Here is a 17,507-nt window from a genome sequence, read left to right on the forward strand (position 1 = left end):
ATCAAACAAATGGGGAAAGGAACCATATTTTGGTAATAAAACCAGTTGGAAATATGCTTGATAACGTAATGAGTATGGATGTCAGTTCATTGTTATCTGTGACATTATGACTGATGACAGGATGACATAAACTGTACCTGGGAAAGTATACACCCTCTAGTTATCAGAGTCACATGGAATTGTTATGCAATTGAAATGTTTGATATTGAAATTGTTTGTTAGGAGATTAAATGTAATTTCAGCTTCCAAATGAGAGATTTGGGTTTTCATAAGGAAAGTGCCCTGCTTGATCAGTGGCCCACCCCTGTGAAGAGGAGGGGTTATAAACGATGAAACACATCCTTCCCCCCTCTCCACTATATAAGCCTTTGACGAAAAGATAACCAGGTGGTTCCAGTACGTGAGGTCTGCAGCCTCTACGTTAGATGGACACACATGTCAAGAACAGAACTAAGCCAACCTTGGCGTGAGCTATGGTATGAACTGGTATGAACTTTGAGCTTATTCACTACAGAAGTGATACTTCCTAGCCGTTGAGTTAGCAGCGGCCGCTGTCGACATGGGCTAGGAAAGGACGGACGACGGATCCAGTCTAACAGACGGACGAAGATACCACCACGTATCCAATTTACCACCAGAGACATTGTTCCGAGTACAGGAAGATCTGTTGGCCAACCCGGCCAGCATCTACGACCAATCTACCGAAGCGCAGCTCAGAGTAAATATTTATTGCATTTTCCTTTTCCAAATGGGCGGTAATTTAGAATGCATAAGATAATGTATTTACGATAGCATAGCTGCTGTTTGTGGTTCCTAAGTCTTCCCGCTCTTTCATTCAAGCCCAACCCCCCTTTCCTTTGTGTAACCAGGTTCCGTCCACCGGGACGTTTTCTGTATGACATCATTTGTATTCTGTGTGATTAGTTTAGGTATTTAGTAAATAAATAATTAAACCCAATTTTGTATTGCTGATTCAACTTGTTAGCCAGGGTTCGTGAAGATAACCAAGAATTTACAACTTTCATTATGAGACTGAAAATAAGATAAGGGTTAATATTGACTGCTATCAATGTAAAATATTACTAAGTATTTTAAGAGTTTATTCGGAAGATAACGGCTCTATAAACGTTCTTCCGTGGTGCCCCGGCTTTCTAGTTAATTACATTTACATGATTAGCTTAATCAGGTAATATTAATTACAGAGAAATCATTTTATAAGTTAGCATGTCATATCACTTAATCCGGCATAGCCGAAGACACGACACCACCCTCACTCAGAGAGCAGCACCTGAGAGGGCTGGACTTGTGCATGTAGGGCTCTCTTTCTTTGTCACACGCACACACACAAGGGTTAAAGCAAAAAATCCCATGACCGAAATTGAAGTCGATCTTAGATCGATTGTCTGGGGCCAAGTTAACCTATCCTTTCATGTAAGAAAGTCAAGACCTTCATGCTTTTAGGGAAAGAGGGAAAGAATTTTGTACATGTATTCAATTGCGGGTTTAACCAATTCCAGTCCCCTTGCTTTTATGGGGTCCGGTGTCCTCCCTGGGAGAATTATTATGTAGAAGGACTGAGATGCTCAGCCCTGCTGAATTTTTAAAAGGACATTCTTCTCCAAACTGTATTAAATTTAATTTATGCTGAAACCATCTAAAATATAATTTCCACCTCCAGAAAGGGGCCCAATTACATATTGCAAAAAAAATTACAATTATTTTAACATATGGACCATGCATATAGCCTACGCATGGGCTACATTATCAGATGTGCTATTAGCAATAAGCATTTAAGCATTATCACCTGTATCCCAATTGATAAAGCATAATGGCTATAAAATGAATAAAGGCTGAAGCATGGGGTTTGTCCATCTGCATTTACCCCAATGGACAAAACATCCTGATTGTTATTATTATGAATAATTATTATTTTATTATAAATATGAATACATAAATTATTATTTTTCACTAGAAAAAAATAGAAATATCTTTTTTTCTATTACAACATATGTTATTGCCCTTTTAAGACAAATACATGTATCACGACTTCCGTTGAAGTCGGTTCCTCTCCTTGTCCGGGTGGCGCTCAGCAGTTAGCGTCGCCGGTCTTCTAGCCATCATCGATCCACTTTTCATTTTCCATTTGTTTTGTCTTGTCTTCTCACACACCTGGTCTCAATTTCCCTCATTACATGTTGTGTATTTAACCTTCTGTTCCCCCCCATGTCTTTGTGTGCGGAATTTTTTATTGTAAGTGCATGTGCACGTTTTCTCTGGTGCGCGACGGGTTTTGTACCCATTTGTTTGTGGTTCTGGTTACCGGTGGTTTTATGAATAAAACTACTCCGTTGATTACCAAGTTTTGCTCTCCTGCGCGTGACTTCCCTGCCGCCAGTTACGCACTCCCTTATAACGTTTCCCTCCTATGGCTCTCTCCCTCCTATGGCTCTCTCGCAACCTGACTCGAGAGGAAAATGTATCTTGCATAGAACACACAAGAACAAGCAGACAAGGTAAATAGGTAAACAATTCTACTATGGGGTTGTCTGATTTAGTTTTATAACAAGATTACATAGCAAAAATAGTGGCACTGAAAAGTTACATCCTGATGAAGTATAGGCTTTGAATGACTTCTTCAGCAGCTACAGTAGGCCAGAAACCACTGTCTGAGTTGAGCGCTGCTGTCGTGAGCATTATAGACTATTTAATTCCCTTCATCTGAACATCGGTGTGTCATCAACAATCATGCACGTTAGTTCAGTGCACACAGTGTTACAGACAAAATAAAATATTTGAGAATACATTTATTTGGGAATATATTTTATAGAACAGACATGCTTCTGTCTGTATTAGGCTATGGCATCTTCAAACCAGCCTCCCCCATCTGTCTAGAGATTTTAATTGCGGATCTACACTGATCTAAAAAATTACCTCTCCAGAATCCATATTCCCCTATGTGGAGCAGCAGGTACCCATAAGCCTTTCCACTATCCCCAGTCACTCTGAATGTCAGGGTTGCTGGGTAACCTCCATTCTGACAGTTGTGGTAGGCTACACATTGTAGGCTAATACAGTAGTAGTGTACCTACGCAGTGCCCCCAACTCAGTAGAGGGATGGGTTAACTTTAAAGCCACAATGTGGGAATATGGGGCAAATTCTCCATAAACAATGTCCTCAGTCAGTAAGTCAGTTAGCCAGATCAGCCAGATCAGCCACTCAGTCAGTCAGTGTATGCTAGGTCAAGTCAAGGGAGCTGCAGTCAGTCAGTCAGTTAGTGAGAGAGGATGTAGGGAGAGAGGATGTGGGGATATAGACTATTAGTAGATGGTCAGGCTACTGTTTGCCCATAGCCCACGCCAAATAAATGTAGGATACCTTATAAAACAACCGTGACCTTCTCTTGTGAAGGCCAGACGTAAGAGAAAGAACAATGACTAAATCTGGTCTTAACTTCCAATGCTCCATCCCCCTGCCCAACACCCCTCCACGCCCTTCCGCCAACCACCAGGATGCCAGGCATCAGAACACATACACATAATTTAAAAGGCTGAAAGACAGCTTTCATGCTACACTGACTTTTATGGGGAGATTCTCTGTAGTGTGAGAGAGAGAGAGAGAGAGAGAGAAAGAGAGAGAGAGAGAGAGAGAGAGAGAGCGAGCATGAGAGTGGAGGTCGCTGGCCCCATCACTGACAGAGGAGTCAGAGCAGAGTTAGAGGCAGTCCACCGCAGTAGTACTACTAGAGTGATTCCTCACAAAACTCAGATAAAAAATACCATGATATTGGGGATTTTCACAAAATGTAATCCATAGTATAGTCATTTGGAGGAAGGATTGTTGACATATACACTGAGTATACCAAACATTAGGAACACCCGCACCCCCCTTTTGCCCTCAGAACAGCCTCAATGTTGACTCCAATGCGTCCCACAGTTTTGTCAAGAAGTTGGCTGGATGTTCTTTGGGTGGTGGACTATTCTTGATACACACGGGAAACTGTTGAGCGTGACACCTACTACCATACCCCGTTCAAAGGCATTTAGATTTTTTTGTCTTGCCCATTCACTGTCTCAATGGCACACACACAATCCATGTCTCAAGGCTTAAAAATCCTTCAACCTGTGTCCTCTTCTTCATCTACACTAACTGAAGTGGATTTAACATGTGATGGAGGCCACTGTGTTCTTGGGGACCTTCAATGCTGCATACATTTTTTGGTAACCTTCCCCAGATAAGTGCCTCGACACAATCCTGTCTCGGAGCTCTAAAGACAATTCCTTCGACCTCATGGCTTGGTTTTTGCTCTGACATGCACTGTCAACTGTGAGACCTTATATAGACAGGTATGTGTCCTTCCAAATCATGTCCAATCAATTGAATTTACCACAGGTGGACTCCAATCAAGTTGTAGAATCATCTAAAAGATGATCAATGGAAACAGGATGTACCTGAGCTCAATTTCGAGTCTCATTGCAAAGGGTCTGAATACTTATGTAAATAAGGTATTTCAAAATAACAGTTTTTGCTTTGTCATTCTGGAGAATTGATGAGGGGGAAAAACAGTTGAATCCATTTTAGAATAAGGCTGTAACATAACAAAATGTGGAAAAAGTCAAGCGGGCTGAATGCTCTCCGAACATATTAACAGAAATGATCTTAACCAAACAAACATTGTAGACTAGAAATTATAGAAATGAATGGCTAATGTACTACTGGTAATATATGTAATGGGGAATTGATATACACAAACAATCAAATGCAAACTATTCACACAATGAGGCTATTAAACAATGAATGCGCACAAATTGGCTGGAGAGCGTGTATTCCAGAGACTTGCATTGTGCATTTTAGCCACAATCCCCTTCTTCTTCAACTGTGCCATCCCCGCGGCATCCGCAATGGCTTAGTCTTGGCCTCCTGAATGGATTAGTTCACTGAGATGGCTGTGAATAAGACAGGTGTCTTGTGTGCCATAAAATATATATATTTGCTACTGCTAAAAAAAAAATGCATCTTGGTCGACCAACAGCCTATCGATCACACAATCGACTAGTCAGCCATAATTTCATTTTAAATAAATGTGCAAACATTTCTAAAAACATGTTTCACTTTGTCATTATGTGGTATTGTGTGTAGATGAGTGAAAACTTTTTTTTAATCCATTTTAAATTCAGGCTGAGACAAAACAAAATGTGGAATAAGTCAAGGGGTATGAATACTTTCTGAAGGTACCGTAGCTAGTGTCTGCATGCTGGCTGAACCAGTCTCAAATCAACCCATATGAAATGAAAGGCAGGGATGCTACCAATGCCAGTTCACATATGCAATGCTGAATACTCCCTCTAGCTAGCTAGTGTGGTGACATTTTAACTAATGCAAGAAAATGTGTTTTCATATCTGTTCTGCCTTGATTATTTGATGCGCCAAGTTCTACAGCACAGCTGACTGCTCTGTGCAATGTTATCGTGTTGGCCAATTGTTACAAAGTAGCGAGGCACAATGCCAGCTGTCAGAGTCAGATACATGCGGATTTCTGAGAACAGTCCCATAACTTTGGTGTCATACAACTTCATCAAGAACCTGGCAAACTAGCTGATGTTTGGCCATTCAAACAAGCTTGCACTAGAATGCTAGCTGGAGCAAGTTTGCTGATCGAGCATGGTTTTCCGTAGTATCCAGTGCATCATCGCTACAGAGAGCGGAGTGATTTTCAGAATTACGAACTAGTGTTAGGCGGATGAGCAAAATCTAGATTTTTAGAGATAAGTTCCGCGTCCTACAAGATAAATTGGTTGAGGGACGAGCGTTGAGTAGGAGTGACACCATCTGATGTGAGACAATGGAATCACTACTAGAACCATCCGGCCAGGCTTTTAACCAGGCAAGAGTGTCTCTTATATTTAAACACAGCAGACCATGAACACACAGAATGTGTTCCATACTGTACGTACAGTAGGCTACACAAGCACACACCTTTCATGTGTCCACTGGTACATGTAATAACAAGAGGTGACTCTCAGGCATAGCCTGCCCCACCCTCTCTGCCCTGTAAGCTGGTAGCCTAGTGGTTAAGAGTGTTAGGCCAGTAATCAAAAGGCTGCTGGTTCAAATCCCTGAGCCGACTAGGTGAAAAATCTGTTGATGTGCCCTTGAGCAAGTCACTTAACCCTGATCTCCCCTGTAAGTCGCTCTGGATAAGAGCGTCTTCTAAAATGATCTAGGAACTGGCACTCTCTCTAGGGAAGGGGTGGGTAACTGGAGCTCAGACAGCAAACAGTGGCCCCACCTGGAAAAACATCCCAAGAGGGGATGTTGAGGGAAAGGGTCAGCTTTGGCCACCAGGTCAGGTTGCACACTAACACACACATGTCCACTGTAAAAAGAGCAGCTGGTCAGTCAGGGATCAAGACAATTCACTCATATAACAGAGAGCATGTTAGTCTTTGTCAGGGTCCAGTTTTTCATTAGTTATCTATCCTGATTTCAGATATGTACTCACGTAATTTGCTCTGGATAAGAGTTGATAAGAGCCTAAACCTCTATGCCAAGGTGTTACAGCTTATAGGACCATTCTCAAAGAAAGAGCAATTGCTATATTTTGGTCCCCTCTAGGTCTCTTATTGTGCCACCAAATAGGCCTACTACTTGTAGCTTTAACTAATCCAGTAGCTAAGCTTCTTAGCAATGACAACATACAGACACTTCTTGGGTGAAAGAGGCCCATAGAAAATTAGACTCCAGTAACTGCCAGTCAAATGAGGTCTACTCGTAGAAAGAAAACAAAACTTTCACAAAGTGTTAGGCTCCTTCGTCAATCTCTCTCTTTGATATTCACTCACACAACCCTTTTTCTGTCCTGACACATGGGTCACATGACGAAAGTCAGTCACAAAAGTATTTTGGGGAAAGGTAGGTCCAGTTCTTTCCCATGGATGACTTTTGAGGATTTTATTTTCAATGGGGATAAGTCAGCATCCCGCACAGTGTTCAGATAATAGGGCTGGGAATTGCCAGGGACCTTACGATAAGATATTATCACGATACTTACGTACCGATATGATATGCATTACGATTCTCCCGATTCTATAAATATTGCGATTCTATACTGCGATTTTATTTCCATTTGTTATTCCAAACATATTGCTCACTATATGTCTGCTGCAGAGAGACGAGAGAGCATAAGAAAACTAATTTGGGTCAGTCAGGGTGAAAAAAGTGCTGAAAACATGTTGGCTCGCAATTTCAAAGAAGATGGAGAACAAGCAATAGGATAAACAATACTGGAGTTTTGGTGAAGGTACAGACGACTAGCGCTAGCTAACACTACCTACAGTATCAAAAAAATAATACTCGCCTCCTTTTGAATAGGTCAAAGGTAATCGAGGAGAGGCGGCAAGGAGAGGAAACGTGAAATGCGGTTGTATAAAATAATACTCCTCCACTCGCCTTTACAGGGCTGGATTCCAAAATATATGTGTAAAGTGATGAAAACAAATTAAGTTAGTTGTGCCAGACATTCTATAGATAAAAACAATATGCTACTTACCGTTTTAAACATGTGTATGCTTTTCTCCTCCGACACAACTAAAGCCGATTCAAAGGGGGGTGTGGCAGATTTTTAAAACGCTTTCACGAAGGACTCCGGTAGGATACACATAACTATCCTCTCTTCCGTTCACCTACTAACAAACTGACATCTCCTCGACCACTTATAGGTTTTCTCGTCACGGAGGAGAGAGGACGGAGGAGAGACATGTAGGATGGACTTTTGCCCATATTAGAAAAGGCCTAGGTGTGTGCCTTAACATGAAAGTATGAGTGTGCGGACCGTTTTGGATGTGTGTGTGTCCCTGGGGACAGTGGGTTTGCATATCGGGGATCCAGGGAGACAATGAATAATTCACTCCAGAGAATACTGAATAATTCTTACCTACCACTCTTACCTACAGTACCTACTACATAACACTACCCTATGAGCCCAACCGACAACCACATAAATACTCGCCTACTAAACACACAATGAATAATTCACTCCAAAGAATAGTGTCTGAGACCTCAAACCTCCATCACCAGGGAAGCTTAGAAGAAGTACAACTTCCCTTTTCTCAAGGACCATAACAACATGCCCCCCATAGATGCCACTTCCTCCTCCGACATCCTCACCCAATCAACGTTTGGATGACCACACATACAGTGGGGGGAAAAAGTATTTAGTCAGCCACCAATTGTGCAAGTTCTCCCACTTAAAAAGATGAGAGAGGCCTGTAATTTTCATCATAGGTACACTTCAACGATGACAGACAAAATGAGAAAAAAAATCCAGAAAATCACATTGTAGGATTTTTAATGAATTTATTTGCAAATTATGGTGGAAAATAAGTATTTGGTCAATAACAAAAGTCTATCTCAATACTTTTTTATATACCCTTTGTTGGCAATGACACAGGTCAAATGTTTTCTGTAAGTCTTCACAAGGTTTTCACACACTGTTGCTGGTATTTTGGCCCATTCCGCCATGCAGATCTCCTCTAGAGCAGTGATGTTTTGGGGCTGTCGCTGGGCAACACTGACTTTCAACTCCCTCCAAAGATTTTCTATGGGGTTGAGATCTGGAGACTGGCTAGGCCACTCCAGGACCTTGAAATGCTTCTTACTCCTTTGTTGCCCGGGCGGTGTGTTTGGGATCATTGTCATGCTGAAAGACCCAGCCATGTTTCATCTTCAATGCCCTTGCTGATGGAAAGAGGTTTTCACTCAAAATCTCACGATACATGGCCCCATTCATTCTTTCCTTTACACGGATCAGTCGTCCTGGTCTCTTTCCAGAAAAACAGCCACAAAGCATGATGTTTCCACCCCCATGCTTCACAGTAGGTATGGTGTTCTTTGGATGCAACTCAGCATTTTTAGTCCTCCAAACACGACGAGTTGAGTTTTTACCAAAAAGTTCTATTTTGGTTTCATCTGACCATATGACATTCTCCCAATCCTCTTCTGGATCATCCAAATGCTCTCTAGCAAACTTCAGACGGGCCTGGACATGTACTGGCTTAAGCAGGGGGACACGTCTGGCACTGCAGGATTTGAGTCCCTGGTGGCGTAGTGTCTTACTGATGGTAGGCTTTGTTACTTTGGTCCCAGCTCTCTGCAGGTCATTCACTAGGTCACCCCGTGTGGTTCTGGGATTTTTGCTCACCGTTCTTGTGATCATTTTGACCCCACGGGGTGAGATCTTGCGTGGAGCCCCAGATCGAGGGAGATTATCAGTGGTCTTGTATGTCTTCCATTTCCTAATAATTTCTCCCACAGTTGATTTCTTCAAACCAAGCTGCTTACCTATTGCAGATTCAGTCTTCCCAGCCTGGTGCAGGTCTCCAATTTTGTTTCTGGTGTCCTTTGGCAGCTCTTTGGTCTTGGCCATAGTGGAGTTTGGAGTGTGACTGTTTGAGGTTGTGGACAGGTGTCTTTTATACTGATAACAAGTTCAAACAGGTGCCATTAATACAGGTAACGAGTGGAGGACAGAGGAGCCTCTTAAAGAAGAAGTTACAGGTCTGTGAGAGCCAGAAATCTTGCTTGTTTGTAGGTGACCAAATACTTATTTTCCACCATAATTTGCAAATAAATTCATTAAAAATCCTACAATGTGATTTTCTGGATTTTTTTCCCTCATTTTGTCTGTCATAGCTGACGTGTACCTATGATGAAAATTACAGGCCTCTCTCATCTTTTTAAGTGGGAGAACTTGCACAATTGGTGGCTGACTAAATACTTTTTCCCCCCACTGTATAACTCTATAAGACCATAGACAGCTAAAGGCTGAGTCTAAAACGTCCCTTTCTCAAGTACCATAACATCATACCATGCCACCCATAGACGCCACTTCCACTGAGTCTTCCTTCTCATCCATTCAATGCATGTAGCATGCATAAATCAATGGAAGCAAAGCCCTCTGTCTAAGCTCCAGCCTGGATCTAAATCAGCCTGGGAGGACGGCTCTAAAGCCATTAGGTCTTATTTATGCTAACAGGAAGATTCCAAGCCATTGAGCATCCTCAATACTCTGACACACAGCTCCAAGGGGAGAATCCAGAGTTTCTCAGAAACTATGGTTAAACCCAATAGAGGATGTTTTAAATTACTGTCTGAGGGGAATTGTCTGAGATTAAATGAAATGGGGAAAAAGGTAAAGAAGTGTGAAAAACAGTTTTACATCATGATGACTTAAGTACGAACATGGGAATGGGCTTTTCTCTCTGTGTCCCAAATGGCACCCAATTCCCTATATAGTGCACTACTTCTGACCAGAGCCCTATGGATCCTTGTCAAAGGTAGTGCAGTATAAAGGGAATAGGTGTCATTTGAGACGCAGCCATTCAGTCCTAGGCCTATGAACTGAACAAATGCCCTTTGCTGTCCAATAAGAAACAACCTTGTTAAATTCCCAGGCCAGCAAGTACCTCAGGGACACAAAGAGACACTGTGTGAGCCTGATAGCAGAATAAAGTGGTTATTTATTACGGTCACTGTTACCATTTTTATAAATGCCTGACTTTTGCAAAGAGCAAGAAGAAGAGTCAAGGATTCTAATTTCTCACCGAATGTGCCCGTTGAAAGTGAAAGGCTAGCCAGACACACACTGTCTTTTCCTTGAGCTTTAATAAGACACACAGGAGGAGGCTCAGAATCTGATTTGCGACAGCCTGAACCACTCACAGGTAGCCTAATCCTCCAGCTCCAAGTTCAATATTCTAGCCTGCCGGGAACTGCAAACAACATGCCAGAAAACTAACAAACAAGTAGACTAGTACTAGACTAGACCTACACTCCCAATGCTTCCTTATCCCCATTGAAGATCATGCACAAATATACCAAAAAGCAGATGAGGAGTAGACAATCATTGTCTTAAAGGTAGCCTAGCTAGAGTTGGTCTTTATGTAAGGCCAGCATGTTTGGCTGCAGTAGGCTTCTCAAGGTAGCCTGGTTTAACCACACTGAATGTTGCACTCATCATGTTCAGTCTGGTTTAACCAGGCTAGCATCCTGTGTAGGGCCTCCAGCCTCCTTCAGCATCCTTGCCTATACTGCAGTGGGTTAAATATGGTCAGTCTCTCATCTTGATCATTACATTTAGCTCCATACAATAACTATAAAACATATAAAAAAAATAACATTTTCAATATCTTCAATTAAAAGAAGCAGTAAAAAATAAAATGTATATTAATCATTACAAGCAATCAGTAATGTACTGTACTCTTCTGAACTATGCTCTAATTTTACTGTGCTCTATGGTACTGTACTGTGATGTACTCTACTGAGCTCTATTGTGCTGTACTTTGATGTCCAAACTTCTGAAACATAGACGATCTGGACGAACCAAATTTGGTCTTGTTTGGCGGTGGAGCTCATTAAAATAATAGCCAGTGTGTAGTGTTTTAATGATACAGAAATACCAGGTTTAGTATCACAATACTCGATAGCATCACGATACTCGATACCAAAACGATACCACGGCAACAAAAGTCACAGAATGGCACTTGATTCAGACAGATAAACTCAGCTATTGCCCTGTTCAATCGTTGGACATCTTTTGAGTTCAATATTATTACATTTGACATTTTGTACATTTTTCAGAGACAACCATGCAGTGTTGTAGTACTCGAGACCAGTCTCGGTCACTCGTCTCTGTGTTAAATACATTTTTACTCAGCCTTTACTCGCTCCCGGACAATGAGGACCAACCGAGACCAGCGGAGTAAAAACTTAAATTATCAGCTCCCATTGTCATCGTATAAAACCGCTTTGCCAGGCCAAATATTCACACTCCTTTCAAGACAAATTTCGCCTATGGAAACCTGGGCTTCCTACTCTACTCGTAAAATTACTGTCATTTACTTTAGGTGAAAAATATCCTCAAACGCTTGTCAGAACTTCCTTAATTCGCTGGTAGGGAAAAGTGGGGGAAATTATTTGAAGTTGCACACTCACTATTAGTAAGGGGAGACCGGGGGAAGTTGTAACATATTTTGTAACGTTATGTATTTATAGGCAATTTGTGAGGAGAAAATGTGAACGTGATCAAATTTGGTTTATATTCCAAATTGGGCTGGCTAAGCTGCCTATACGTTTCCAATCCAAAATTAATTAATAACTGGAATTAATCAATAAACATAATAGTGATGACAGATGTTGTCACGGGCGTCGTATGAATTGGACCAAAACGCAGCGGGAATGTGTATGCTCATTTTCTCCTTTATTTGAAGAAACAAAAACAAAAAAACACACGAACAAAAAGAATGACGAAAAACAGTCCTGTCAGGCACACAGCTAAACAAGGAACAACTACCCACAAAATTCCATAGAAAAACACCCCTCTTAAATAGGACCTTCAATTAGAAGCAACTAGGAGCAGCTGCTTCTAATTGAAGGTCAACCCAACAAACACCACATAGAAATAGACATACTAGAACTAACATAGAAATAGACTAACAAGAACATAACCCAACAAACCCCGAAACACTCTAAACAAACACACCCCTGCCACGTCCTGACCAAACTACAATAACAAATAACCCCTTATACTGGTCAGGACGTGACAGTACCCCCCCCCAAAGGTGCAGACCCCGGATGCACCTTAAACAAAAACACAAAAATAAACCGAAAAAAAAATATTCCCAAACTAAAGGGGGGGAAGGGAGGGTGGCCACCGTCACCGATGGTTCTTGTGCTACACCCCCCCCCCCCTCCCCAACCTCCTACTACGGAGGTGGCTCAGGCTCCGGCCTTACTCCCCAACCAACTCTGGCTGCGCCGGTTCCGGACTGGAGGGCGACTCTGGCGGTTCCGGACTGCGGGCCGTCTCTGTCGGTTCCGGACTCCGGGCCGTCTCTGTCGGTTCCGGACTCCGGGCCGTCTCTGTCGGTTCCGGACTCCGGGCCGTCTCTGTCGGTTCCGGACTGCGGGCCGTCTCTGTCGGTTCCGGACTGCGGGCCGTCTCTGTCGGTTCCGGACTGCGGGCCGTCTCTGTCGGTTCCGGACTGCGGGCCGTCTCTGTCGGTTCCGGACTGCGGGCCGTCTCTGTCGGTTCCTGACTGCGGGCCGTCTCTGTCGGTTCCTGACTGCGGGCCGTATCTGCTGGCTCCGGACTGCGGGCCGTCTCTGCTGGCTCCGGACTGCGGGCCATCTCTAGACGGGGCACTGTTGCCGGAAGCTCTGGACGGGGCACTGTTGCTGGACACTCTGGACGGGGCACTGTTGCCCGGACACTCTGGACGGGGCACTGTTGCCCGGGACACTCTGGACGGGGACACTGTTGCCGCACTTGACTGGCAATTTGCCGGACACTTCTGGACGGGCCAACTGTTGCCGACACTCTGGACGGGGCACTGTTGCCGGACACTCTGGACGGGGCACTGTTGCCGGACGCTCTGGACGGGGCACTGTTGCCGGACACTCTGGACGGGGCACTGTTGCCGGACACTCTGGACGGGGCACTGTTGCCGGACACTCTGGACGGGGCACTGTTGCCGGACACTCTGGACGGGGCACTGTTGCCGGACACTCTGGACGGGGCACTGTTGCCGGACACTCTGGACGGGGCACTGTTGCCCGGACACTCTGGACGGGGCACTGTTGCCGGACACTCTGGACGGGCCACTGTTGCCGGACACTCTGGACGGGGCACTGTTGCCGGACACTCTGGACGGGGCACTGTTGCCGGACACTCTGGACGGGGCACTGTTGCCGGACACTCTGGACGGGGCACTGTTGCCGGACACTCTGGACGGGGCACTGTTGCCGGACACTCTGGACGGGGCACTGTTGCCGGACACTCTGGACGGGGCACTGTTGCCGGACACTCTGGACGGGGCACTGTTGCCGGACACTCTGGACGGGGCACTGTTGCCGGAAGCTCTGGACGGGGAAAGCGCACTGAAGGCCTGATGCGTGGGGCTGGCTTAGGAGGCGCCAGAATAGGGACATGCACCACAGGGCTAGTGCGAGGAGCAGGAGCAGGACGAGCTGGACTGGGCTGACGCACTGGAGGCCTGGTGCGTGGGGCTGGTACTGGAGGTACCAGACTGGAGACACGTACCCCAAGGCTAGTGCGAGGAGCGGGAACAGGACGTACTAGACTGGACTGACTCACTGGAGGCCTGGTGCGTGGTGCTGGCTTTGGAGGCGCCAGACTAGAGACACGCACCTCAGGGCTAGTGCGAGGAGCAGGAACTGGATACACCGGGCCATGAGTAGGCACTGGAGGTCTGGAGCGCACCTCCTGCACAACCCGTCCTGCCTGGATGGTAATAGTAGCCCTGTACGAGCGGAATGCTGGCACAGGGCGAACTGGGCTGTGCAGAGGCCTGATGGCTGCCGTGCGTAGAGCAGGCGTAGGGTAGCCTGGGCCTAGGAGGCGCACTGGTGGCCAGATGTGCTGTGCAGGCATACTCCTACCCGACTGGATGCCCACTCTAGCACGGCACTTGCGAGGAGCTGGGATCACTCGCACCGGACTGTGCATGGGCGAGATCGTGCGCACTTCCAGAATACACCGGCGCTCTCACTGACAAACGCTCCCCATAATAAACACGGAAAGTTGGCTTAGGGCTTACCCTAGGCCCAGCCAAACTACCCGTGTGCCCCCCCAAAAAACTTTTTTGGGGCTGCCTCTCGCACTTGCCTCTCGGTGCGTATAATGCCTCATAATAGCGCCGCTCCACCTTGGCTGCCTCCAGCTCCTCCTTAGGGCGCCAATACTCCCCAGCCTGGTGCCAAGGTCCTGCCCCATCCAGAATCTCTTTCCATGTCCATGACTCCACAGAGCTCTGCTGCTGCTCCTTCCTTCGCTGCTCGGTCCGTTTGTGGTGGGTAGTTCTGTCACGGGCGTCGTATGAATTGGACCAAAACGTAGCGGGAATGTGTATGCTCATTTTCTCCTTTATTTGAAGAAACAAAAACAAAAAAACACACTAACAAAAAGAACGACGAAAAACAGTCCTGTCAGGCACACAGCTAAACAAGGAACAACTACCCACAAAATCCCATAGAAAAACACCCCTCTTAAATAGGACCTTCAATTAGAAGCAACTAGGAGCAGCTGCTTCCAATTGAAGGTCAACCCAACAAACATCACATAGAAATAGACATACTAGAACTAACATAGAAATAGACTAACAAGAACATAAACCAACAAACCCCGAAACACTCTAAACAAACACACCCCTGCCACGTCCTGACCAAACTACAATAACAAATAACCCCTTATACTGGTCAGGATGTGACAGATGTGAGTTAATGTTTTATAAGGCCTACAGTTGCATAGGCCTGCATGATGCAAACATACATAAAACAAGCTCAGCCCCGTGAGTTCTATTGGGTAGAGGAAATCCCCCTCCTACTCTAGTCTAAATATAATTTATATGAACAAGTATAAGGTTGCTGCAGTTTGACAGAGTTTTTCCCAGTTTTTTTTAAACCATGTGACCTGATTAGACAAATATGGTCCCATCATAGCCCTTATAATACCTTTTTACAACTTATTAATCACTGTCATACCTTAAAGGTTCCAGAGTTTTCCTGGTTAGGTTAACAGAAAAGGAAAAACTTTGGGCCCAGGAGGTAAAAATTTCCCCACCACTCTGGGACCTATGGTGCCACCAGTCTGCTTGCAGTTGTCAGTTATCGTCAGGTATGTGGATGATCAGGGCTTTATTCAGGAACGTTTCTTGGGCTACTTTGATGTGTCAAGTGGGCGAGATGCGCAGTCTGTGTTTAACCTCTATAGGCTAGGTGGGACGTTAGCGTCCCACTCTATTCAACAGCCAGTGGAATCGCGTGGCGCGAAATACAAATACCTCAAAAATGCAATAATTTCTATATTTCAAACATACGACTATTTTACACCATTTGAAAGATAAGACTCTCGTTAATCTAAGCACATTGTCCTATTTCAAAAAGGCTTTACAGCGAAAGCAAAACATTAGATTATGTTAGGAGAGTACATAGACACAAATAACCACACAGACATTTTTCAAACAAGCATATATGTCACAAAAAACCAAAACACAACTAAATGCAGCACTAACCTTTGTTGATCTTCATCAGATGACACTCCTAGGACATTATGTTATACAATACATGCATGTTTTGTTCAATCAAGTTCATATTTATATCAAAAAACAGCTTTTTACATTGGCGTGTGATGTTCAGAAATTGTATTCCCACCGAAAACTTCAGGTGAATTTACTAAATTACTCATGATAAACGTTGACAAAATACATAACAATTATTTTAAGAATTATAGATACAGAACTCCTTTATGCAATCGCTATGTCAGATTTTAAAATAGCTTTTTGGCGAAAGCACATTTTGCAATATTCTGAGTACATAGCTCAGCCATCACGGCTAGCTAATTTGACACCCGCCAAGTTCGGGGCAACCTAAACTCAGAATTACTATTAGAAAAATTGGATTACATTTGCTGTTCTTCATCATAATGCACTCCCAGGACTGCTACTTCCACAACAAATGTTGTTTTTGTTCCAAATAATCCATAGTTATGTGTAAATACCCCCGTTTTGTTCGTGCGTTCAGGTCACTATCCAAAGGGTAACGCGCGAGCGCATTTCCAGACAAAACATTTCAAAATGTTCCTTTACCGTACTTAGAAGCATGTCAAACGCTGTTTAAAATCCATTTTTATGGTATTTGTCTCGTAAAATAGCGGTAATATTCCAACCGGACAATGCTGTATTCATTCAAAAAGGAAGAGAAAAAATGGCGAGGTCTCGTGAATGCGCATTTCCAATCTCTTAGCCACCAGGCAGTCCACTGACAAACTGTGCTCCTGTACTCTGCCCCGGAGACAGGAGACGCGTCAATCCGCTTTCTGAACGCTTTAGAGAGCCAATGGAAGCCTTAGAAAGTGTTACATAACCCCACAGGCACTGTAGTTTCGATAGAGAAGCAAAGGGAGAACTACAAATACACAAACAGGCCACTTCCTGCTTGGAATTTTCGCAGGTTGATGCCTGCCATATGAGTTCTGTTATACTCACAGACACCATTCAAACAGTTTTAGAAACTTCAGAGTGTTTTCTATCCAAATCTACCAATAATATGCATATTCTCGTTTCTGGGAAAGAGTAGTAACCAGTTTAAATCGGGTACGTTTTTTATCCGGCCGTGAAAATACTGCCCCCTAGCCCAGACAGGTTAACTTCACGGAGAAACTTGTTATTCAAACCTACAATGGCGCAGCTGTAATGGAATGTATCTGCTATTTGTATTTACAGCTAAGTTCCCTCCTGCTCCCTAATTAAGAGGTGATGACAGCTCCACACCATTGTCAACTCTCTCCTGACATGAACTGAAGCCACGTCTCATGTGCCCGCTCATCCACTGGCGCATTGAATATTTCCTCTCCAAGCACTGTGAGCATCCCTATCAATTTTCTCTCATTATTGTATGTAGAGTTAATCACATCCACAAACACAAACACAATCAC

The 17,507-nt window shown here is 44.2% G+C and overlaps 1 protein-coding gene across 2 annotated transcripts in view; it reads right to left on the reverse strand.

Moving 5' to 3' along the window:
- The window catches only part of LOC115195893 (MAGUK p55 subfamily member 7-like), a 298,114-nt gene that overhangs the window by 185,899 nt on the left and 94,708 nt on the right, over window positions 1-17,507 (reverse strand). The gene's annotated exons all lie outside the window — the stretch shown is intronic.

This window comes from Salmo trutta, chromosome 6 (assembly GCF_901001165.1).
Source record: "Salmo trutta chromosome 6, fSalTru1.1, whole genome shotgun sequence".
NCBI lineage: Eukaryota > Metazoa > Chordata > Actinopteri > Salmoniformes > Salmonidae > Salmo > Salmo trutta.